Here is a 24394-nt window from a genome sequence, read left to right on the forward strand (position 1 = left end):
TGGGAACTCTGTGCCCCCTCCTCTGTCACCCAGGCCTATATTAAGAACTTTAAATGTCAGTGCAGACACTCTCACCGCTAATGTGCGGGTGAAAGGCAGGTGGAGTGCAGGTGTGTTGGAGGGAAGAGAAGTCAGGAGGTAGATGAAAGCAAGGAGGAGGCAGAGAGAGTGGGGCGGAGAGAGAAGCAAGATTCAGTTAACTAGGATTTGCAGCAGGAGGAAGCGGGGAGCGGGAGGATGTGAGGACCAGTCCTGAGCAGCCCAGGAGGCCTGAGGGTCTGGGGCAGCCTGACTCCCGGGTCAGGAAGGGGCCGCTTCTGGCCTTGACTTCCACGCCCTGCAAAGAGCTCTGCACAAGGTGCACGGGGTTGGGGAAGGAGCCCCGAAAGCAGACTGTCTGTGGAGGCGGCTGTCAAAGCAAGGCCCTGTTGCTAAGGGAACCGCCTGGGAAGAGACTTGTGAAGATGAAGTCACCCCACCTCCGCAGCCATGGGGGGTCGGGGGGGCCGTGCTTCCCCAGGTCTGCTCTGCTGTCTACCAGCCAGGCACTGGTCCCTGGAGGGCAGGACCCCGCCTCCCCTGTGCCCTGGTCAGGCTACTCGTTAGCAAGACGGGGCCACGTGGGTGACAGTTACAAATAGCAACGGCCAAAGGGAACTTGGATACAGCCTCGCGGGGCAAAGGCGCTCGGAAGGGGACAGTGACAGGTGCCTGTCCACGGGCCCTCTGGTGCCGAAGGAGTTCCAGAACCCTCCAGGAAGATGTTTGCTACTCCGCATGAGGGTCACAGCGGCTCATAAAGGGTTTTCATTGAATTGGGATGAGCAGTTCAATGGTAGGGGGGGGGGGGGGGGGCGGGACAGGGAGGGGCAGGGTGCACAGACTCTATGAAGCCAAGGCTTGGAGCCAGCACAGTGTCTCTTCCATCGGTTTCTGTTGCCCAAGCGGGTCGCAGGCCAGCCAGATGGGGGGCGGGGGAGGGGGGGGCTAGACGCTGCTCTGGGGCACAGGGAGAGGTGAAGCGCCGTGGCCATTCCGGCAGCCAGGCCACCACAGCAGGGATGAAGAACAGGGGTTGGATTCAAATTCTGCTTCACAAACCACTTGCTGGGTGATCTTGGGTAAGTTACTTTCCTTCTCTGAGGCTCTGATTCCTCGTTTAAAACGTGGTCAAAGCAATTCCTCCTCCCCAGGAATCTGACAATTCAGAGAAGTTATGCATTGGAAGCGCCTGGCATGGTGCCTGGGACCTAGTGGGTGCCAGCAAATGTGGCTCCCTCCCTCTCTCCTTCCCTCCCACCCTCCCTCCCTCCATCCCAGGAGACTGGGGTCCTGGGGGTGAGGATCTCACTGCCGCCTGCTGTGCAGAAAAGGCTGGTGGCCCAGCTGGGGGTCTGTTTTGCCCCCACCTCTCCTGCCCTTCATCTTGCCCCCTCGGGAGCCCCCCTGCTGTGAACTCACGGCACCCGGGGTCTTAAGGATAGTTAAGTAGCAAACTATGTGTTCATAATAAAATTTGCCTGCTTCTCACAGGCATCCAATTTGCTTACCATCCAAAGAGAAGAACTGGGTGCCTGCTTCCGAAATTGTTTTAATCTCTGCCACAGAACGCTTCTGGCAGGGTTTCTCAACTGGAAAATGGGAAATGAGTTAGAAACAATGGAGGAACGTGAATAATCTCACTTAAGATGTTTGATCTTGAGAAGAGATGAAGTTGAAATCGATTTCCCGGTTCACAGTCAGACAGCAGTGGGCGGGAGGGCAGTGGGTTGTCTCAGCCTGACCCGGGCCCAGATCTGGCCAGGGAACACCACCCCCGCCCCCTGTTCCCTATAAAACTCTGGCAAACTACCTATTAGATGGGAGGCAACCCCAGCGCCATCACCCCAAAGGTAGACACCAAGTCCTTTGGTATCTCCACATACCCATCTCTTATGCTAATGCTTGACAAAATGAACCCATGCCTCTGCTTAAGAGATGTTTGTGGTGGACCTACTATGTGTCGTGGCTGTCCTAGTCAATGGACCTCCAGACTTAAATGCAACACATTCCCTATCTTCAAGGAACTCAGGAGAGTCAGCAGGGGCCAGGATGGCGAGTCAGGAGCTGTTGATGGAAGGAGCCACATTGGCTAAATGTGCTGCATTCATACACCCTCTGCATCCTTGCGGGACCCAGGAGTTAGGGATTCTGGTGCCCTCTTTTCAGATGGAAAATTGGCCTCAGACATGAGTATCTGACTCTTTCAAGGATTTCACTGCAGCCTGTGCCCTGTGCCTGGGGGGATATTCTGCCCAGGCAGGTGGCAGGTGGCAGGGGCAGGGCAGGACGCAGGGCAGGACGCAGGGCAGGACGGTACAAAAGGGGGAGCTCAGGGCATGAAAAGACACGGGCAGCCAGGGCTTGGGGGAGGTAGATCTGGGCAGCAGGAGGACCTGTTGCACCTGACCCCGCTCAATATGGAGAAGTCGCCTAGCTTAGGTCTGGGAAGGGACACCCTCTCAAAGCCAAGCGAGGCAGGGTGCGGGGGTGCGACACCCTGATTGTCACATGAGTGGTACTCATCACCCAAACCTGTAGACCTAGACAGACGCACACATTTATGAGCACACGTACATCACATGCACCACCAGAAATGTGTGTCTAGATGTGTCACATGCTCACACCCATGCTCGCAGGTGGCCTCAGACTGAAAACTCCTTGGGGACAGGAACCTCGTCGATCTTGCTCACCACTCTGTCCCCAGCACAGTTCCTGGCTCGGAGTGGGGTCCTATACATAATGATGAAGTTGAATTCAATTCCCTCGCATGTGCGCATACACAGACAGACACGTGATCTGTGCGCATGGCAGCTGATGCTGGGCGAGGGGGGGGGAGCGGGGGGCGGGGGTAAGTCTCTGCACCCCCAGCAGGGTTGGACCTCTGCAGGGGGCACCTGGAGGGTGGGCTGGGTCCTGGGGGGCTCACGGCTCTGTCACTGCTCCTCTAGCCTGGCAAGGCTAGGGCCCAGCCCACCCTAAGGACTCTCTGTCCAACATTGCTGCCCTCAAGGCTCCATGGGTGACCCCAGCCCCCCAATAACAGCATCCACCAGAGGTTGGCTTCTTGGGGTCCTGGGTGGGGGTTTAATGCATTATTGATTTCCCCAGGAAGGTAAAGTGCTGCCGCCATGGGTCCAGGTAGCTTATTTTTTGCGTCGATGACATTCAGGTACTAGTGAAAAATTATACCAATTATTAAATCAGCCATTATTACTTCAAAGTGCAATCAGTTGTCACAGCGGAGAGAGCTTGCACGGCGCGTTATTAGTCGGGCTGTGTGCACAGGGAAAGTGCTGAGAAGGGAGACTTTAACCAAAGGGCAAATGCATGAAATTTACTTAGAAATAGCGATTTATCACCCCTGGGTTTCCTACTGCTCCAATCCGGGCAGACACTTCACTGGCAGGAGACAGGCTCCACGCCGCCCCTGCCTCCTGCAGCTCCCACCCTGACAGGAAATGAAAAATTGAGAAGTCGTTGTAACAGCTTAAAGATGCATTATCCTTTTTGATGTGCAATTTGAGCTTCAAATCCAAAGGCAGATGAAATCGCAGGCACCCACGCCAGGCAGAGCGGACGGAGCCACCTTCCTGTGCTCGGGAAGGAGGTGGGGTGAGGGCACCTGACACAGCCTGGCCCCACCTGGCCTCGGCCGCCTCTCCAACTGAGGGGACACCCCGGGGGACAGGAGAGAGAGCTCTTGGGCTGGGGTGGGAGGGGCAGAAGGAAGAGAGACGTGGAGTGAAGGGAGAAAGACATAAAGAGATAGACACAGAGAAAAAAAGACACAAGAGTAAAAGGGAAAGACTGAGAAATAAAAATAAATAAAAATGAGGTAAGGTGAGAGATGAATACAGAGAGAGAGGGAAGAGCGATGGACAGACAGACAGAAAACAACCAACAGAAACCAACGGCCGCTCACCCCAGGGACGGTGTGGCCCCAGATCACGACAGCGGAGGGCAGAGTGAAGCCCTCGCCTTGCCTTCCGGCAGAGACTCTGCCTCCCCTGCTGTGTGACCTGAGCAAGTGACCGCATCTCTCTGAGCCTCATTCCTTAATTGGCGGATGGGCCCACAGAGGTGTGAGGAGAGCTGGGGTCAATGGGCAGGAAGAATGGGCCTGGCCAGGCCACCCAGAGCTCCAGCCAAGCTCAGAGGCCTGGTCACGGGTGGCCACAGCCCACAGGGGCCCCAAGACAGACCCTGTGCTTCATTCACCAGCACCTGCAGTTGGAGACTTGAGCCCCAGTCGCCTAACAGGCTGCTCCATGGCCGAAAATCAAGCCTGCGGTTTGAGGATGTGGGATGCAGGGCTCACAGGAGAGTGTCAGCTGATGACACATCCAAGCCCCCACTTCGCATGCCTACAAAGATGAGGTGATGTGGAATTTCTGGACTAGGACCCGGATTCTCTGTCCGCCGGAGTCAAAAATGAATCCATGGACAGAGGGTGGTATAGCAAAGGCGGAGATGAATTGAAAAACGAGTACAGACTCCCACGTGGGGAGAGGGAAAGAGTCCCACAGAATGGACTCCCACATGGGGAGGGGGAAAAGGTCCCACCGACTTCCTGTTTCCATGGTTTATAAAGGCTGTAGTTCCTGTGTCCTGATATCCCCTCTGATTGGTCAATATTCCCATTCAAATTAGTTACTGTAGTGACTCCTGAGGCCCTCCTCCCTCATTGTCCTCCTCTTCCTTGGGGACTTTCTTCCTTCTTCTTTATTTTGTAACTACAGACCATTTTTTTTTGGCTACTTCCAGTTCCCTTGTCTTATGGAAATATACCTGTTGCTGCTCCCTTGTCTTATGGAAATGTAACTGCACCTGGCTTCCTTGTGTTATGGAAATGTACCTTCTCCGGGTCTGTAGCCCTATGTTTATTTTCCACGGACGCCAATTCTAAAAATTCCCTAAACCTGCCTATGTTCCCCTAAAATTCCTGTTTCAGAGAGGGCTGTCTCAGGGAGGTGGGGCGCGGGGCAGAGAGCACCGGGCCTGGGTCTGACAGATCCACCTGAATGCAAACTCCCCGAGGTCAGAGATGTTTATACATCTCAGCCGTCACTCAAATATTTGCTGAATGAATAAATCACCTGCCTCTCAAGCTGAGTGACCTTGGGCAAGGTGCCTCCCCTCTCCACCCTTTATCGGAGGCAGCGAAAGAGTTCCTGTGTCACGGGCCATGGCGCGTGCGGACCAGATAAGCAGGTGCAGTCATCCGACCAGCAAGAAAGAGATGAGGGTGGCTATTTCTATTATCATCAATCGGAGGAAAAAGGAAGAAGGATGCAGGTTAAGGGTGGGGAGTGATGGGATTAAGATTTTCATTTTCTTTTCTGTATTTGTCAAGTCTAAGGTGGCTTTATAATCAGAAAAAAGTAATAAATTGGTTTTAAAATAAATAAGAAATCGCATCACAAAGTTCTGAGCGTGAGTGTGTGGCCATTGAGCCTGGGGCTGAGTTTGTGTCCCAGGGGCTCAGGGCTGTCCTTAAGTCCAGGGATACACTTGGGACCCCCAGAGTCTATGGCCCCCGTTTCCTCCAGCAGGGAGGGGAGGGAACCCTGGCACGGGCACCAATTAGACCCACCTGTTCCTGCCAAGCAGCTCACAGAGCCTCCCAAGTGAGTCTGAGGCTCTTGCTAGGAACGCTGACGCCAACGTGTGGCAGAAAGTCGTGGGCCCCTTCGCTGTCTTCCCTGGGAGCTCACTGCCCACGGCCACCTTGCCTTTGTTGGTTCTTCCTGGTCCTTCCAATGCCCAGGAGCTCTTACAGCAAGCCCACGGGGCGGTAGATTACTCCCATTTTAGAGATGGGAAAGCTGAGGCCCGGAGGAAGGATGCAATGTGCTCCCAGTGTGTCAGGGGTGAGGCAGGATGCACTCCAGCCTGTCGGATCCTGGCCTGTGCCCTTTCCATGACACCATCGTGCTGCTAACAGATGGCAGAGAGAAGACAGAACTAATCAACTCCCTATCGATTCCATCCTCTCCATCCAAGAGATTGATCTTCCCATTAGCGAGGGGCAGGTGAGAGGAGGTTGGAGGCTCAGCTCAGTGGCACAGCGACCACTGCCCCGTCGGAGCTCAGGTCGCCTGACCCAGACAAGAGTGGCCAAGGCCCTCAACCAACAGACTGTGTGGCACCTCAGAGGTGACTGGCCAGGGATAAAGGAGGGCTCTGAAATTCACGACAGCCATGGCAGGCCACAGCTCTCTGGCCTTGGCCTGGAGTTCATCTGTCAGTTTTCCCATCTGTCTACCCTTCCTCCCATCCTTCCACCCCTTCAGTCATCTAACTTTTTATGCCTTCCTCCTCTGTGCCACGCACCGTGCGAGAGGCTAGGGCTCCCGAGGGGACTTCAGCACACCCACAGCCCCGTTGGGGAGCCGGGGATGGGGGACAGGTTGCAATGTATCCTGTTTCAAGTTTTTATAAGTGAGCTGGACATCCTGCAAGGGACTGGCAGATCACTGAGCTGGTGAGCTGAGTCTCAGACCACAAAATAATCCAGGTTTAAAAGCCTCCTAGAGGTGGGTCCCTCCCCTGTCAGAAGACTCATTCACCTTCATTACTTTTCCTCCATTAGAATGGAAGCTTGATGAGGGTATTATCAAGCTGTATTTCTGGCTATATTTCTGGCTGTATTTCTCACCACTGTTCCTCCAGCACTTGACATGGAACCTTGCACATGGCTGGGCTCAATAAGTATTTATTGGATGGATGGATGGATGGATGGATGGGTGGGTGGATGGATGGGTGGATGGATGGGTGGGTGGATGAATGGATAAAGATGAATGCAGGAAGATGGCTGGCTGGCTGAAGTATTTGTAGCTCAGAGTGAGAAGGCTAAAAGGCTAATTCCAATGTAACCCTGATGTTTTGGGGGCTAGCAATCTGAACCTGTGCAGTAACCTAATGTACATTCTTGATCACCTATAATTAAGTCACTGTCCCTTTCTCCACAATCTTGTCTTGCAAGACCTGTTACTTAAATGCTCACATTTTACAGAGCCCATAAGCCATGAACAATACACAACCCCCCAAGGGGTTATCAGCACTGGCACCAGGCCAGGCCTTTAGATGTGGTCTCACGGCCTCCACCCCAACACATGGGGCTTTTTGCAAAGCGCGAGAAAGGTCCGGGAGTCTCATCCCATATTTGGGGGACAAAGAAACCAAAGGGGATATAAGAAGAGCTTCCATCATATTGGTTTGCTCAGACTTTGGAGGCAACTCCTCTGAGACCACCGGCGTAATAAAGCTGTGTAACTCCATTTCTCTAAGCGTCACTTGGGTTTCTTCGGTCTCTACAACAAGAGAGGCTCCTAGACTCACATCTGAAAGAGTTTAAAAGCTTATTTCTTCCATACAGCATGGCTATCCCCTTTTGATTCACTCCCCGCAGGTGAAGGGAGCTCACCACTTGTTGGGGTCCAACCCCAGCAGGTCCAGGGGTCCCCAAAGGTATGGATGGAGTCAGCGAAGAAGGAATGACACGGAGACAGCGTTCAGTTGATCAGCAGCCTAGCCAGGATCTCTAGCCAGGATCTCCAGCCAAGTTCTGGTCAGGATCTCCAGTGAAGTTCTGGTTCTCTAGCCAGGTTCTGGTGGATCCAGCGAAGTTCTGGTGGTTCCAGCGAAGTTCTGGTCAGGATCTCCAGCCAGGTTCTATCCAGGTTCTCCTGCCATGTTCTATAGCCAGGTTCTGTCCAGGATCTTTTGCCATGTTCTCTCGCTAGATTCTGTCTCTAGGTTCTGTGTCTTGTTGTCTTGTTACATCTGTATTTATACCAGTTGATTTTAATCCTGTCAATTTCTATTCCAAAGGTTAGGGCGTTTCTTATTCCAGGGAGTAAAGATTATGTAGCCTAAGAGTGATTGTTCTTAGTTAAAGTGATTAACTACCCACCTGGCACTTAGTTAAGGGGTTTTATTCCCTCCCGAATTTCAGGGAAAAATTCCTACCTGGGGAAACAACCTTTCTCAGAGAGGTGACCTTGGTTAAAACACATAGCACCAAGAAGGTGAGCAAACATATTAAGAACAGTATGCCATATACGCCAGGTCCCTTGAAACATATGCTGTGCAGATGTTTCTTCTCTGCAGCGACTGTGTCAAGCAGCAAGGATGGACCGGCTCCCGGCAACCACTTAGCCAGGCAGCCTACTCCATGGCTGGATGGCTTTTGGGGAGCTGCCTCCTACCATTAAGTCTAATCCTTCATGAAACAAGTTAAACCACAAAATGGAAGGCAATGACTCCTCTCACCCATGGACAAAGCATCCTCTAGCCTTCATCTGTTCTTACTACGTAGAGTACTTATGCACCTGGGTGGTTCTGAGCTCTCAGAATTACCAAGGTATTTTTTTTAAGTGGGACACCCTGAGGAGGGAAACACTGGGTACATTCCCACTCAGTCAGAAATGATCAGGATTATCACCTCCTTTGTTTTAGACTCTATATATCTATTAATATAGCCTGAGATCAGAAGTCAAATGATCTAACGTATGTGGAAGTGCTTTGTACTGTGTCTGGCACAGTGTTATATAAGATTGTGCTGGAAGTTTCAAGAACCACCCAGACATAGTCAGAGCCAAACAAGATTCAAAGCCAAAACAAGCAGAGTAGATGGGTGGGTGAAGGATAGAATCATGCTGCTGAAACAACCATTAATAAAGTAAGAGAGATCAAATGAGGTGACGATAAAGGGATGCCCAGCAGTGTCGCACGTATTAGGGGCAGGATAGCACTCCTTCAGGGCCGTCACACTTTAGGCCCAGACTGGATCTGAGTTCCTCTTAAACACCTAGATCTTCATCCCATGAACCAGATCAGAGACTCGCCCCCATGCTATCCTGCTGAGGTTGTTCATGGAGGACTTTAATTCAAATGGCCCTCCATGTGTAGAGCACCTACTGCGTGCTCAGAGTCTAGCCTTACCAACATCATCTCTTGCTAAATTTCAGCTTAGTGGTTGGGAGCCATTAGTTTCTTTAATTCACCCATGTTTATTGCGCACCTACTGTGTGCCAGGTTATGCAAAAGACAAGGAGGGCTGCTTTGACCTCAGAGCCCACAGCTGGAGGTGGCAGGGGAGGAGAGAGCCACCTCTGCTGGTCTGTGTCCAGGGAAGTCCATCTCCCACAGAGATGGGAGGGGCTCCCTGGGCCAGGGTCCCGAGGAGGGTGAGGAGAGCGGGGCCTCTGAGTCAATGAGGTGCCCGTTCTCAGGGGCGTGCCAGTGGGCGGTCTCCTAACAGTGAGTGTCTCCTTCAATTTGGCACCTTTAGCACCTCACCAGCCTCACTCCAGTCCCAGTCCTGGGCTGGGGAGTTCTGCACGTGGAGGGGGGAACCGGCTCTCCTGGGGACAGCCCAGTAGGGGCTGGGGATGGGGTGCCCACCTGGCTGCAGGGGTGGAGAGGCAGTGCGCTGGGAAAGGGGGGTGATCACTTACACATTGAAAAGACACGAGTCGCTCAGTCATTCAGCAGCAAAAACTCCCTTTACTCATCATGACAAAGGACCTCATGTGCCTTACAGGAGGGGTGATTTCCATGGTTCCTAGCACTGGGGCTGGAGATCCTCCCCCTGCCTCCCAGCCCAAGCACAGGCAGCCCGAGCCCTTCCCCCACCCTGCCAGGGGCAGCAGAGGAAGGCTCAGAGTGGGCCCGGCTGGGATGGGGGAGAGAGAAGGGCAGCCTGGCTCCAGGCGGAGGGGATGCCCCAGAAGGCGCCGGGGGTCGGGGAGAGGGCTCCCAATTACAGCCTCCATCAGGCCCTGGAAGGCCACAGTGTGGAAATGAGAGCCAGCAAGCGATTGCCTCTGGCACATGGAAAACTCCAGATCTATAAGTTCCCGGAACTTAATTAGCTGCTAACTTCAAAGATGCATTGGGGTTTGTGTAATAGTCCCCGGGCCGCTCCAGAACTGCAAAACCTGAGAGAAAAAATGGGGCCATCTGGCGTGGAAATGGAATGAGACAAAAGGCTTTCAACTCGGGGCTTCCTTCAACTGAGACCTGAGAGGCATCGTTGTAATTGTGATAACTCCCTTTTGTGGGGTGTTTGCTGGGTGCCAAGTGCTCCGCCGAGAGCTTCACTTTCGAGCTCCTCTAATGTTCAGGTGTCTCCGGAGGCGGGCATGATCATCAGAAATGACAAGTGACGGTCCAGAGGGCACAGGCACGCTTACCTGCCTGACTTCGGAGTCCCAGGTCCCCCCCGCTGTCCCTGCTGCAGGACTCCGTGTGCTCACGTGGCTCACACCTTCCTGGGAGAGGGTGGGTCCGAGAACCAGTGCCTGAAACCACCTCCTCCCGCCTCCCCTGACACTCAGCAGCCTGTGCTGATGGAGGGTGGCAGCCAGCAGACACTGAGAGCAGAGAAAGGCTGGAGCCTGGTCACTCCTGGGGCCTCGTCACAGGGGATATATTAGCTAGGGTGAGTCTGCTCGCTGCTGTAACAAGTCAGCTTCCAAATCTCAGCAGCTTCACACAATAGAGGTTTTTTTCCCACCAAGGCAAAGGAGTCAAGTCCACGGGCGTGGGGAGGGCTGTGTTCTGCTCCACACAGTCATTCAGCGGCCCGGGCGCCTGGCATCGGTGGCTCTGACGTCCCCTAGGGCCTCCAAGTTCTCTGTGGGGTCCTCTACCCCCGGCGCAGAGGGAGGAGGAACACAGAAGGCTGCGCGGATCAGCTCGGAAAGTACCTCAGGTCCAGGTGCACCTCACTTACAGGTGTTCCTTACGTCCAGGGGTATTTCACATCCGGGTGCATCTCACTTAAAGGTATACTTCATCTCCAGGTGTCCCTCACTTCCAGGTGTCCCTCACATCCAGGTGTCCCTCACGTCCAGGTGTCCCCACTTCCAGGTGTATGTATCTCACTAAAGGTATACCTCACATCCGGGTGAACCTTACACCCAGTTATATTCTATTGACCAGACCCAGTCACATGGCCATGTCTCTGCCAGGGAGACAAGGGAGATAGGAAGAAAGGAAAAAGACACTAAAAAGCTAATGAGTTCTGCAGTCAGCTGGGCATCGGCAGTGTTTAGGTAGAGCAGTGCATAAAACGAACCAAGACCTTGTCCCTGTAGAGCAGTGGTTCTCAACCTTCCTAATGCCGCAACCCTTTAATACAGTTCCTCATGTTGTGGTGACCCCCAATTTCATTGTTACAAATTGAACATAATGAAAGCATAGTGATTAATCACAAAAACAATATGGAATTATATATGTGTTTTCCGATGGTCTTAGGCGACCCCTGTGAAAGGATCATTCGACCCCCAAAGGGGTTTCGACCCACAGGTTGAGAACCACTGCTGTAGAGTGTGAGCCAGCGGGAAAGAGAAGCATGAAATTACAGCAACGCAACACATGTATTCTCACTAAAACTCTAGTAAGTGCTACCGAACAGGGGGGCAGACTGCATGGACCACAGGACCTGAGCAAAACTGAGGCATCCAGGGGGGCTTCCCTGAAGAAGTGACTTTTTAAAAAAATATATTATATTGATTTTTTACAGAGAGGAAGGGAGAAGGATAGAGAGTTAGAAACATCAATGAGAGAGAAACATCGATCAGCTGCCTCCTGCACACCCCCTACCGGGGACGTGCCCACAACCAAGGTACATGCCCTTGACGGAATCTATCCCAGGACCCTTCAGTCCGCAGGCTGATGCTCTATCCACTGAGCCAAACCGGTTAGGGCAACAAGTGACTTTTACAGTGACTCTTGAGGATGAGGTCTAGAGAGCTCTTGGCCCTAGAAGCAGCCCAGAACCGAGAAGGGAGACAGAAAGGCATAAATCCCCACGCTCGCCTGCCCTTCTGTCGGGACAGCTCTGAGGCGACTTCCCCCATGTCTCCTGCAGCTCCTGGCAGAATGTTCTCACTGCCTGTGAAGGCAACCTGCAGGCACCTCACCATTTCTCAGCTCCCTTCCCTTCCCTCTCCTTCCCCTCCTCCCCTCTCTTACTGCTGTGCCACGGGGACTACCTGCTCCGAGACCCCCGCCCAGGGTCTGCTTGTGGGGGAACCAACCCAAGGTGCCAGGCTGACTCCTGGCAGGTTATCTGACGGGTGAGCCTTCTCCATGGCTCTCTGATTGGAGGGTGGCCCGGGGCCAGTGGTTAACACCAACCAGGCCAGGTGAGCCTCCCTGGTCCCCCGCAAACCAACGAGACAGCGTACACTGGGGTGAAGGCACAGACCTGCCCCATCCAGTTTACCTAGTTCCCTCTCTGGGCCCAGATCTGGGCCTAGACCCGTGGTCGGCAAACCTCGGCTCTCGAGCCACATGCGGCTCTTTGGCCCCTAGAGTGTGGCTCTTCCACAAAATACCATGTGCGGGCGCGCACGTACAGTGCGATTGAAACTTCGTGGCCCAAGCGCAGAAGTCGGTATTTTGTGGAAGAGCCACACTCCAGGGGCCAAAGAGCTGCATGTGGCTCGAGAGCCGCGGTTTACCGAGCCGCAGTTTGCCGACCACTGGCCTAGACCTTTCTCCAAAGGAACAAACATGTGTTGTGCAGAGCAGCCGCCCCACCACCCGCTGAGGAGCGGCTCTCAGTCAGCTTCTCATAATCGGTTCTCAGAAGGAAGAAAAGCAGCTGTCGCCGAAGCCACGTCAATCTGAGCGGTAAAACGTTTGGGCAAAAACATATTTTATTGTTCTTGCTGTCAGGAACACAACGATTTAAGGGGCATGTGACTCGGTAATTGCCGTGGACTTTTTTTCCCCTTGACAATAAACATAAAACTTAAAACTGTATTAAAATCATTTGACAATTTTTATGCTCAAAGAGCCCAGAATGAATAATGGTGGTGGAGGGGGGAGGGGGGGTACATCTAAAATGCACTCTCTCGTCAACCTATAAAACTGTCAGAAATAAATTCATCAGAAGCAGATTATATAATTAAAAGTCACTATTTGTGTCTCTGCGTGGTTGGGATTGGAGTTGTTTGTCTATCTCTTTCTCTTTCTCTCTCTCTCTCTCTTTCTCTCTCTCTCTCTCTCTCTCTCTCTCTCTCTCTCTCTCTCTCCTCTTACATTTTTTAAGTTGAAGACAGGAAAACTCAAGCTGGGCTGCTTTGTCCCAGGGAGATGCTAAAATGAGGTTTCCACTGAACCAACTGAGATGCCCTGCTCCAGCCACCACCTCCCACAGGTGACAGGAGTCTACCCACCCAGTGAATCTTTGGGGTGAACATGAGGGGGACACACCCACACGGACACCCGGCTGGAAGGGTGTGGCAAAGACTTCCCGCCACGCCCACCTCCCATTTCTCCCTCTGTGCATGCACACACACAGGAGAATCACACCACCCAGCCCCTGCGGTGGTCTGTGGGTCTACGGCGCTTATTCGGCCCAGTGGTTGATTTGTATGTGACAGGTGCACTCCCAGACATGAACTATCTCCAGGAACCAGCTAACCCTGGGAGGGGCAGTCCCTCCCGTGGCAGCAGCTCCCAAGACGTCAGAGCATCAGGATGCAGAAGAGAAAAGGCACGGCAGGTACACTGACTAACACAGGGGGTTACTGAGCTATTGTAGCGGGGAGAGGACTAGATGCTCACCGATGGGCCAAGGATGACTGGGTGAGAAAAAGAAGGGGCAGCGTGTGGATAGGTGTGGGTGGGGATGCATAAGGAAAGTTTGGAGGTGATAAAGGATGGTGAAGCTCAGGGGCCCAGGGGAAGAGAAGGCTGGGTGCAGCCAGCAGAGACCAGGAGGCCTGGGAGCCCAGCTCCGGCTTTGGTCTTCCTCTGAGAAGCTTCGGGCAGTGACTCCAGACTCTGCCCCGAGGCAGGAACCCAGGAGGAAGAAGAAATTGGCGGGAGGCTGTCTTCCCCGAGGAGCACAGAGTTCTCTTCTCCAAGCCGGTGTCCACTTGCCCTGGGGACTCCCCTGTTAGGCCAGAGCGCAGACACCTCCCGCAGTGGGACCAGTTGTCCAGGGGACCTCATGACCTCCAGGGCTCCTGTCCTCAGAGTGGGAAGTCCTGGGGAGAGGCCCCAGGCCAGCCCCCCGTCCGGCCCCAGGCAGCTACCTTCCTGTCCTGGGGTGCTAGCTCTGAGGTCTCCCTGAATGCCCCTACTCAGTGAGCCTATTTGGGGTAAGGAGACCTAGCAGGCCAGGCCTGGGGGTTATGGAGGTATGAGAAAGGAGAGGAGAGGAGAGGAGAAGAAAGAGCTAAAGGAGAGATGGGGAAGGAGGGAGGTTCTCTGTGCCCCATGGAATAGAGAATCTTAGCCCCATTTTACATATGAGAAAACTGAGGCTCAGAGACACCCAGCAGCTTGTCCAACATGACACAGCCATTCTAGTCGTCTGGGTCCAAAGTCTGTGCTTGGAAAGCAAACACCCAGGGCTTCTCGGGGTGAGTAGAATGTTTTGCTTCAACGAAGTCAGAGATGTGGGGACATGGCACTTGCTCTTAATTTCGGGCAGAAGAAACGGGCACCTGGAGGGGACCCTCTCTGACGTCAGAAGGCCCCCAGGCTGTGGTTCCTCCCCCGTCAAGGATGCGAGGTCTCTGCAGGCCTTTCTGATCCGGCTAAAGAAGGGTCCTTCTATTTTTATTTTTCCGAGAGAGGTTTTTCTCTGAAATGGATGCTGAATGTTATCAAATGCCTTTTTATCATCCGTGGTTTTTCCCTTTTGGCCTATTAATATGATGAATTGTATTAATAGAGTTCCTAAAATAGAACTGTCCTTGCTTTCCAATAATATCCCCTACCTGGTCACTGGAATGTTCATTTACTCCACTGCTAGATGCAATTTGCTAATATTTTATTGAAGATGTTTGCATCTATATTTGTAAATGAGATTAGCCTGCAGCCTTCTTTGTGCTGCTCTCTCTTGTCAGGTTTGTTTCGCTTTGCAAATGACCTGGCAGAGCTTGTGGTTCTGGAACTGCTGTGGACCAGTTACCCCCAAAACCTTCCTGCCACCAACACCTAGAAAGGCTCACCACCATGGAACACATGAGCTTACAGAAACACAGAGGAAATCTGCAGGAGCAGGACACAGAGTGGGAGCTGAAAACCGGAGAGTAAACGGGTGAGCTGCCAGGGCGGGCGGCTGGGACAGGGAGGGAGGAGGTGGACGCTCACACGGGGACAGGAGGCTCGGCTTTGGGTGGGAAGCCGGACCTGACATCCCCAGGGGCTGTGCTCTCAGGGAAGGGTGGACTTTATTCCCTCTCTCCCCACTCCGGTTCAGGCAGGGGAGAGAGGGAATGAGAGAAACAGCACTGCTGGAGAGAAGGATTGAGAACTATCCAGAATTGATTTTAAATATTCAGTACCCACCATAATGTACTCACCATCATTGATCAGTAGGGAAATGCATATCAAAATTACAATGAGATACCAACTCACACCCATTAATATGGCTACTAGCAAAAAAATAAAAAATAATAAATAACAAGCACTGCCAAGGATGTGAAGAAATGGGGACTTTGTGTCCTGCTGGTGGGAATGTAAAATAGTGCAGCCAATATGAAAACCAGTAGGCAGTTCCTCAAAAAATTAAAAACAGGATTACCATATGATCCAGCAATTCTGCTTCTGGGTATATACTCAAAGGAACGGAAAATAGGATCTGAGATATTTGCACACCATGTTCACCGCAGCATTATTCACAGTAGCCAAGAGATGGAAGCAACCCAGGTGCCCACCGACAGGTGAAAGGGATGAACAAACGTGTATACATACAATGGAATATTACTCGGCCTTAAAAAGGAAGGAAATTCTGACACCTGCTACTACATAGACGAACCTTGAGGACATTGTGCTCAGCGAAATAAGCCAGTCACAAAAAAGACAAATCCTGTAAGAGTCCACTTATATGAGGAACCTAGAGTAGCCGAATTCATAGAGACACACGCGTTGCGGTGGTTGTCAGGGGCCGGGGATGGGGAATGGGTACAGGGTTTCAGCCCTGCAGGATGAGAAGGGATCTGTGGATGGATGGTGGTGACCGTTGTACAACAATGTGGATGTAATTAATGCCACTGGACTGCACACTTGAAAATGCTTAAAATGGTAAATTTTATGCCATGTGTAATTTATCACAATTTTCAAAAAAAATAATTTTAAATATTTGCAACTCAAAAAGTTTAATATGTCCTGAGAAGGATCATTTAAAAAGAATTCATATCCTGACATACCAGAATGAAATTGTAAGACACTGAAGCCAAAGAAAAGAACTTTCAAAATAATCAGAGAGGAAAGAAGATCGCCAATAGAGGATGAAAATTAGACTGAAAGCAGGTTTCGGGCAACAGTAAAAGCCAAAGACAATGGAATAAGATTTTCGAAGTGATGAGGGGAAAGTAACGGTCAACTTAGAATCCGGTGCATAACTAAACGATTACTCACGAATAAGGAAGAAATAACTGTAATTCTCAGGCTGCTTCTGAAAGCGCGACTAGAGGATGTATTTCAAGTAAAATGAACTTGAACCCAGAAGGAAAGGGGAAGATGCAAGAGCAATGGTGAGCAAAGACATGTTTAAACATGGGTAAATCTGAACAAGCTTTGGGCTGGATAGACCAATAATAATGATGATGAATTTAGGAGGTTTAAAAATAAGACAGAACCAAAATACTATACGAGTATAACATACAACCCTAGAGGTTATATTAAGAGTTAAAATGTTTAAGGTTTTGAAAGAGGAGGGTCATTATTATTGATTCGCCTTAATATCTGTGAAGTCAAGTATTAAGGTTAACAAGTTAGAGGCAAGTTTCTACTGTATATGATTTTCAATAAAAAGAATGAGGACTTCTTGGAGAAATGGCTGATTCTAGGAATGGGGGGAGGGAATATACCAAATGAACCTGGTGTGTCTTGTAGTGCCAGAAAGTAAGAAAGTGCTCACACACACATACACACACACACACACACACACACACACACACGTGTGTGTGCACATACACGCACAGAAAGATAGCAATATTTCAGAGGTAGACAGGAGCCAACTGAGTAAGTTCCCAAAGGCCAAAGTTGAAGATTATACCCAAAATATAAAATAAATCTCTATGAGTGAATATTTATGTAAATAAATTATTGAATTAATAAATACATGGGAGAAAATAGACAAATCTTCCATGCAGTAGAATTCCAAATAATTTATGTGCATACTCTGCCCTCAGAAAGGTGGAGGGTAACCCTCCCCCCCACCCTGTGGCTGCACAGAGTGAATTCTCTCACACAGTGAATCTGTCCCAACGAGTAGACAGAGCATGGGAAGGGGGAAACGAGCACCATTTCGGAGGGGAAACCAGACAAACACAACCTCAAGGTCACTATCAACAGGGAAAAGTCATGCTGATACCTCTGATCTGATATGTGAAAACGGCACTTAAACTCTGTAATTTTCCTCTGCACAATTCATAACCTCAGGCCAATCATAGAAAGACCACCAGGCAAATCCCTGTTGAAGAATATTCTAGAAAATCACTGACCAGTGTTCCTCAAAACTATCATCCCAAACAAGGAAACTGAGAAACTATCACAGCCAAGAGGAGTCTAAGGAGACCTGAATGGAATGTGGTAACTCGGATGAAATCCTGGGATAGAAAAAGAGCATTCAGGGAAATCTAAGGAAATGTGAATACAATATATACTGTAGGTAATATTAATGGATCGGTGCTGGTTCATTCACTGTATTGAACCATAGTAATGTAAGATGTTAATCACAGAGAGAACTGAGGGTGGGGTATATGAGAACCTCTGTTTTTTCTCTCTCAAAATTTTGCCATAAATCTAAAGCTATTCTAAAATTTAAATTAATGTTTAAAAGGTTAAGGGTAACCACTATAAGGCTAAAAATAGAATGGAGAGGGGAAAACAGGGAGTATAAATTCAACCAGTCCAAAAGAAGAGAGGCAAATAAGCAAATAAAAAGTATGGTGGTCCAGCCAGTGTTGCTCAGTGGTTGAGCATTGACCTATGAACCAGGAGGTCATGGTTTGATTCCAGGTCAGGGCACATGCCTGGGTTGCAGGCTCGATCCTCAGTGGAGGATGTGCAGGAGATAGCCAATCAATGATTCTTTCTCATCATTAATGTTTCTATCTCTCCCTCTTCATTCCTCTCTGAAATCAATAAAAATACACTCTATAGAAAGTATGGTAAAAAGTACAAAATAATATAATTGAATTAAATATAGATCTATTGACAGCTTAAAATCAATGCAAATAGACTAAACATTATCCAATTAAAGATCAGATTTCAGAATGAATTTGAAAAATCAAAATCTAGTTATTTGTATGCAAGAAAAATAGAAAGCAAAGGGATAAAAATTATACCAAGCAAATATTAACCAAATAAAAGTTGGGGTGGCTATATTAACATCAGGGGGAAAAACAGACTACAAAAACCTTGATTAGGGCAAGAGAATATCAACAGTACATAATGACAAAAGGAACACCTCACCTGTAATCCTATATAATAAAAGAGAAACATGCAAATTAATCATCACTCCGTCACTCCTCTACACCCATCAGCCCATCAGAGTGACTATGCAAATTAACCCAACAAAGATGGCAGTTAATTTGCATACACAGGCACAGAGCGAAGACTGAAGACGACTGAAGATGGCAGTAGTCACAGAGCTGGAGCGAGCAGGAGGCTTGGGTTGCTCCCGGCGATGGAGAAAGCCAAGCTTCCCTCCAGCCCTGGACTCCGCTCAAGGAGTGGCTGGGGGCCTGGGTTGCGGGGGGAGAAGCCAAGCCTTGCTGCTGAGGCTGGACCAAAGGCCTGGGTCCCGGGTGCCAGAGGAAAACCGGTGCCGGCGGAAAACCGGTGCCGGCAGTCAGGGGAAGGAAGGCCTATTGCAGGAATCTTCATGCAACGGGCCACTAGTATATAATAATTACGTTATATTATTATGCAAGTACCTAACACCATAACTTCACTAAATATATAAAGCAAAAACATAAAAAATTGTTTTTACAATTGACAAGTCCACTATCATAGTGGGAAATTTTAAAAACAATCAGTAATTTATAGATAAAGCAGGCAAAAAATTTGTAAGGTGAGACACATTTGAACAAGACAATTAATGTGTTTGATATGATGAATAAACGTAGAACTGTGCAACAAACAATTATAGAAAACCTATTCTTTTCAAGCATATAAGAAGTGTTTGCAAAAATGACCGATACCAGACCATGAAGCAAATCTCAACAAATTCCAAAGAGTTTCTAGCATACAAATCACCTTGTTTTTAGCACAATGCAAAAAATTGGAGTTAATAAAGAGATAAGGAATGATAGTCCATGTTACAGCATAGTTGTAAATAACATATAGATCAAAAAAAGAATAATTACGGATTGTTCAGATAGTACATGTCAAAACTTGTAGGTGTAGCTAAACCTTGGAGAGCAAGGCTTAGATTTATATTAGACAACAAGAGAGAAAATTAATAAGCTAAGCACCCAACTCTAGAATTAGGGGGGAAAAATAACAGAGTGACCCAAAAAAAGAAAAACAAAGGAAATAATGAAGAGCAGAAGCAAATAAATTTAAAACCAAACAATGATAAAATCAATAAACCCAAAGCAAGTTAAGAAAAAGAGAAGGCACAAATAAAGGACATTAGGAATTAACAAAGAAGAGAAAACAGTGATGTTTTAAATCACGAAAGAATGTTTTAAACAACCTTATGCCAATAAAGTTAAACACGTAATCCGAAACGACCAATTTCCTGGAAATGTAACACACCAAAACTGTCTCAAAAAGAATTAGAAACTCTAAAGAGACCTATAATCATTAAAAATTGGATCATTAATGTAAAATTTAACCCCTACGCCACCTCCCATGAGCCCACCAGGACCAACATTCAATGAACTGATAATCACAGTTGTATTGGGACTCACCAGAGAAACAGAACCAGTAGGAGATTATATAATATATGTTATAAATATAAAACTAAATAAAGAAAGACTAGAAGACACTGACTCACATGATTGTGAAGGCTGACAACACCCGGGAGCTACAGTCTGCAAGCTGGAGATCAGGACAGCAAACAGTATAATTCCAGTCCAGGTGCTGGCGGGCGTGAGACCTGTAAGAGCCAATGTTTCAGTTTGAGGAAAGAAAGGAAGGCAGGAAACACCAGTGTCCCAGCTCCAGGCAGTCAGGTAGGAGGAGTTCCCACTTCCTCCGGGAGGAGCCAGACTTTTTATTCTATTCAGGCCTTCCCCTGATTGGGCAAGGCCCACCCACAGTAGGGAGGGCAATCTGCTTTACTGAGTCCACCAATCCAAACGTTAATCTCATCCAAAACACCCCCCAGACACACCCAGAATCATGTTTGACCAATTATTGGGGCACCCCATGGCCCAGTCAAGTTGACACAGAAAATTAACCATCACACCAGTCTATGTTAAAGAGCAGAAGAGGAGGTACTGTTTCCCAACTCTTTCTAGGTTAGTAGTATTTTAATAAAAAAAATAATAAAGATAACAGTATGAAAAATAAAGTTTTATTTCATGAACATGGAGGCAAAAATCCTGAATGAAATATTCACAGACAAAATCTATCATTGTACAAAAAAATGGTAGAGAGGTCAAGTGAGATTTGACGAGGGGCCACATGAAGATTGAAGAGAAGCAGCCAGGAGCCCTGAGAACTGGGAGAGCATGTTCCTCTTTGTTCCGGCCAGTCTGTAGTCCTCTGAGCAGGAGCCTCCGGAAATGGACCCCTCCTTGGCCCTCCTTTTGGGGCTTTGACCAGGTTCTGGGAAGAGCTGAGTCCTGATCGCCAGCAGGGCAGACACCCCTGGAACTCGCACTGCAGGGAGATTCATCCCTGTGTCTGTGCCCGGCTCTGTTTCCTGCTACCCCAGGGCTCCTCCTCAGGGACAATGCAGTGGTCACACCAGGGCAGGCTCCTCGGCAGGAAGTGCAGGTGACATGGCTCAGGGACTCCTCGCCACCTTGCCAAGCACCCAGCCCCACCCGTAACTCCCAGGCCTTACCCCTAATCAGTCCAGCCTGGGCCTCTGCTTCCTGGAGCACCTGGGTGCCCATATTCTCTAAATGCCAAACTGACGGTCAGAGCGGGGCAGCAGAGGTCCCTACCCCCAGCCCATGTCCCCCTCAACTCAGTGGAGCTCACAGGCTGCTCCCCGAACTGGCAAGTGGGTGGGGCCACGTGATCAAGAGGAAGTGGGCACGTGAACAAGGAGGTGGGGCCATCTGATCAACCCAAAGTGATCACATGAACAAGGAGGTGGGATCACGCAAAAATCCTAAACAAGTCAAGTGAGTACTGATAAGGGGCCACGTGAATATTGAAAGGATGAGGCCAGGCATCCCCAGAAGATAAAAAAAAACAAACAGAACAGGATAGAACCTCCACAGGACCCCTTCTAGGGAGCACAGCCCCAAACTTAAGTTCAGATTCTGACGCAAGAACTGGGAGAGCATATGTTCGTGGTTGTTGAAGCCAGTCTGTAGTTATCTGAGCAGCGGCCTCAAGAAACGGACCCCTCCTTTTGAGGCTTTGACCAGGTTCTGGGTGAAAAAAAAAAAAAAAGGCAAATTTGGATTTAAACTCATAATGTATTATGAGGAAATTCATGCAATTTACTACCTTAAGAAATTAACAGAGAATTACCATAAAGTTACTTGAAAGAAATCATTTGCAGAAGTTGAATACCCATTCATGAAGGTTTCGTTTGCTCTTTCTGGTTGTCATTGTCTGAGAGCAGTAAGGAGGGTGAGATGCTTGGCACAAGGTCTTGGGACATCAGCTCCCTCCCTCCCTCCCTCCTTCCCTCCCTCCCTCTGCAGTGAGCTCAGTCCTGAAGCTGGGGTTGCAGCTCCCTGATGGCTGGGGTGCACCAGGACCCAGCCAGCCTCCTAGGAGTGCTGTAAGCTAGCACCTCAGGGCTGTGTCAAGTGCTTGCAGAATCTGCTCCCACCTACCTCCGCCTGCCCACCTCTTCAGGCTCTGCCCCCCTGTTCTCAGGTGGGTCAGGGGTTCTGATCCGTCCCTTACACTTACAGAGGCCACCTGGCCTGGTCGTTAAGAACATGGACTCTGGAGTCAGAGGGGCCTGGCTTCATGTTTCAGTTCTGCCACTTCTTAGCTCTGTAACCTTGGGCAAGGGTCAGACTCTCGGGGCCTTCGCTTCCTCTTGTGCAAAATGGGGTCAGCAATAGCACCTCATCCCCGTGTGTGAGGAGGGTGCACTAGGAAACACATGGGACTTTCTTGGCCCAGGTCTGGCACACAGTAGGTGCACCATCACTGGAGGTTCCAATGACTCCGGGGATGGCTCCTCCTTCTCACCGTTGGTCCCACCAAGGGCCAGCCCTGCCCCAGGCAGGTGCCTCCAGGATCGCTAGAAATCCCTCCCGTTTCTAATGCATTGGGGTCCCGCTCCCCTGCATTCCTGGTGGCCCATGTCCTCTGCACTCCCCTGTTCCCCTATAACGGGGGTCCTTTCAAAGCAAACGGCAGTGGATGCCCCGGGTCTGAGATCACAGTTGAGGGGTGAGAGTCCTTCTGGTACAGCCCTAGCCCTCCAGTAGCCACCAGCTGGGCCATCCCTGCCCTCCTCCCTCCCATCCCAGCCAAGCCCAGGGACTGGGGAGGATTCAGTCAGTCATTAGGACTTTGCTTCCCAGACCAGGAAGATGCTTTGAAGAGCAGCTGAGCAAAGAGCTGATGGGCAAAGATGCCTCCACCATCTTCATTGGGTAGAAAGAGCTGGAAGATGAGAGATAGAGGGGCAGAGACTGGACCCAGAGAAAGTCGCCCAGACGAAAACCCACTCAGAACCAACCGACCATCCGTATTGCTGAGCGCACACCGTGGGCAAAGCACAGGAACTCCATCCATTCATCCTCAGGCTAATCCAATGAGGTGGGACCTTTATGATACCCATTTTACAGATGGAAGACCTGAGGCTCAGAGAAGAGAAGGGCCTTGTAGGGGTCACAAAGCCAGCATGTCAGTCGGATTCCCGAGCCCCGGCGACTCCTACTCCAGACTGACTCCCCCTCTAATCACAAAACCTTGGCCAGATCTGCTTCTCACATTTGCCTCAACCACCTGTGGGGCCCCCAGAGAGAAGGTGGGTGCCCTTCCCCTTCCAGCCCATTGCTAGCACCTCCAGCTCCCTCCCTCCCTCCCAAGCCCAAGCTGTAATTCAGGGGCTGGCCAGCCCAGGACCAGGGCATCCTCTCCCGGCTACTCCTGCTGCAGCCACAGCTGCTTCGGCAAAAATAGCTCCATTTCCTGGAGCTGGAGCGCACACCAAGGGGGTGTTCTGAGAGTATTTGACTGGCTTTTAATTATTAGGAAATGGTTGCTGATTTACACAGCAATGTTTACTCAGCAAATTGCTAATTAATGCTCTGAAAAATGCCAAGTGGTATCAAATATTTGCTTTTATTTGCAGTACCAAAATATTTTTATTTTCGGTGAGTAGCAGAATCGATGAGAAGGTACTGAAGTGTTTAAACAGGGTATGTAAAGTTTAAGCTGAATATTAAACGGGGAGGAAGGCTGGGCTTTGTGGCTGGGGCCTGGGGGAGGCTCGGAAGCAGGCTGAGAGCAGTGCACCCCAAATTTCTTCCCCAAAGCTGCAGCCCTTGGGATGCAAAGGGCACCAGCTAGCCACAGACAGGGACGTGAGTGACCAGGGTCACCCTCACTATGTCCCCCTGCACCCCCATCATCATCACCACCTCCGTCACCTCCCCGCCCTGCCACCCCCACTCTCCCCTTCACTACATTTTATAGATATTGAATGTACTCTGTGTGATGGACATTATTTTGATGCTGAGGAGATTAGATCCCTTTGCTCATCAAGTTGGCACTGGACTTCAACACCCAGTAAGCCGGAAAATAAATGAATGAATAAGAACATTTCAGAAGGTGCTAAGTGCTAAGAAGAAAAGAAATCTCTGCCCACGGGGTCTGCTGCTGCCCTGCCTCCCTGCCCCATCTCCCACCTCTCTCCCCTCTGCTGTGCCCAGAGCCTGCCCAGCACCACTGGTAAGTCCAGGACCTTGCCTGGAACTTTCTTCTCTGCTCCATCCCATCTTGCCCCTCTCCGTCTTCTCCTGGCCAGCTCCCACCCCTCCTCCAGGTCTCAGCTAAAACCGTCCCTCCCCGTGGGGGTCTACCTCACCGCAGACACCAGCTCGGCACAGCCCCCTGCTCTGTGACACTCCCTGGCACTTGTAACTACCCACCACCCTGGGCTGGGTTACAATATTCATAACCCTGGCAAGGGGGGGGGGGGGGGGAGGTTCACGTCTGCCACCTTTCCCTTCTTTGCAAAGACGTTTCCCTTTCCTCTTCTGTTAAC

Source organism: Myotis yumanensis, unplaced genomic scaffold (genome assembly GCF_028538775.1).
Source record: "Myotis yumanensis isolate MYYU_CA2020_CCGP unplaced genomic scaffold, mMyoYum1.0.hap1 SCAF_12, whole genome shotgun sequence".
NCBI classification, from domain to species: domain Eukaryota; kingdom Metazoa; phylum Chordata; class Mammalia; order Chiroptera; family Vespertilionidae; genus Myotis; species Myotis yumanensis.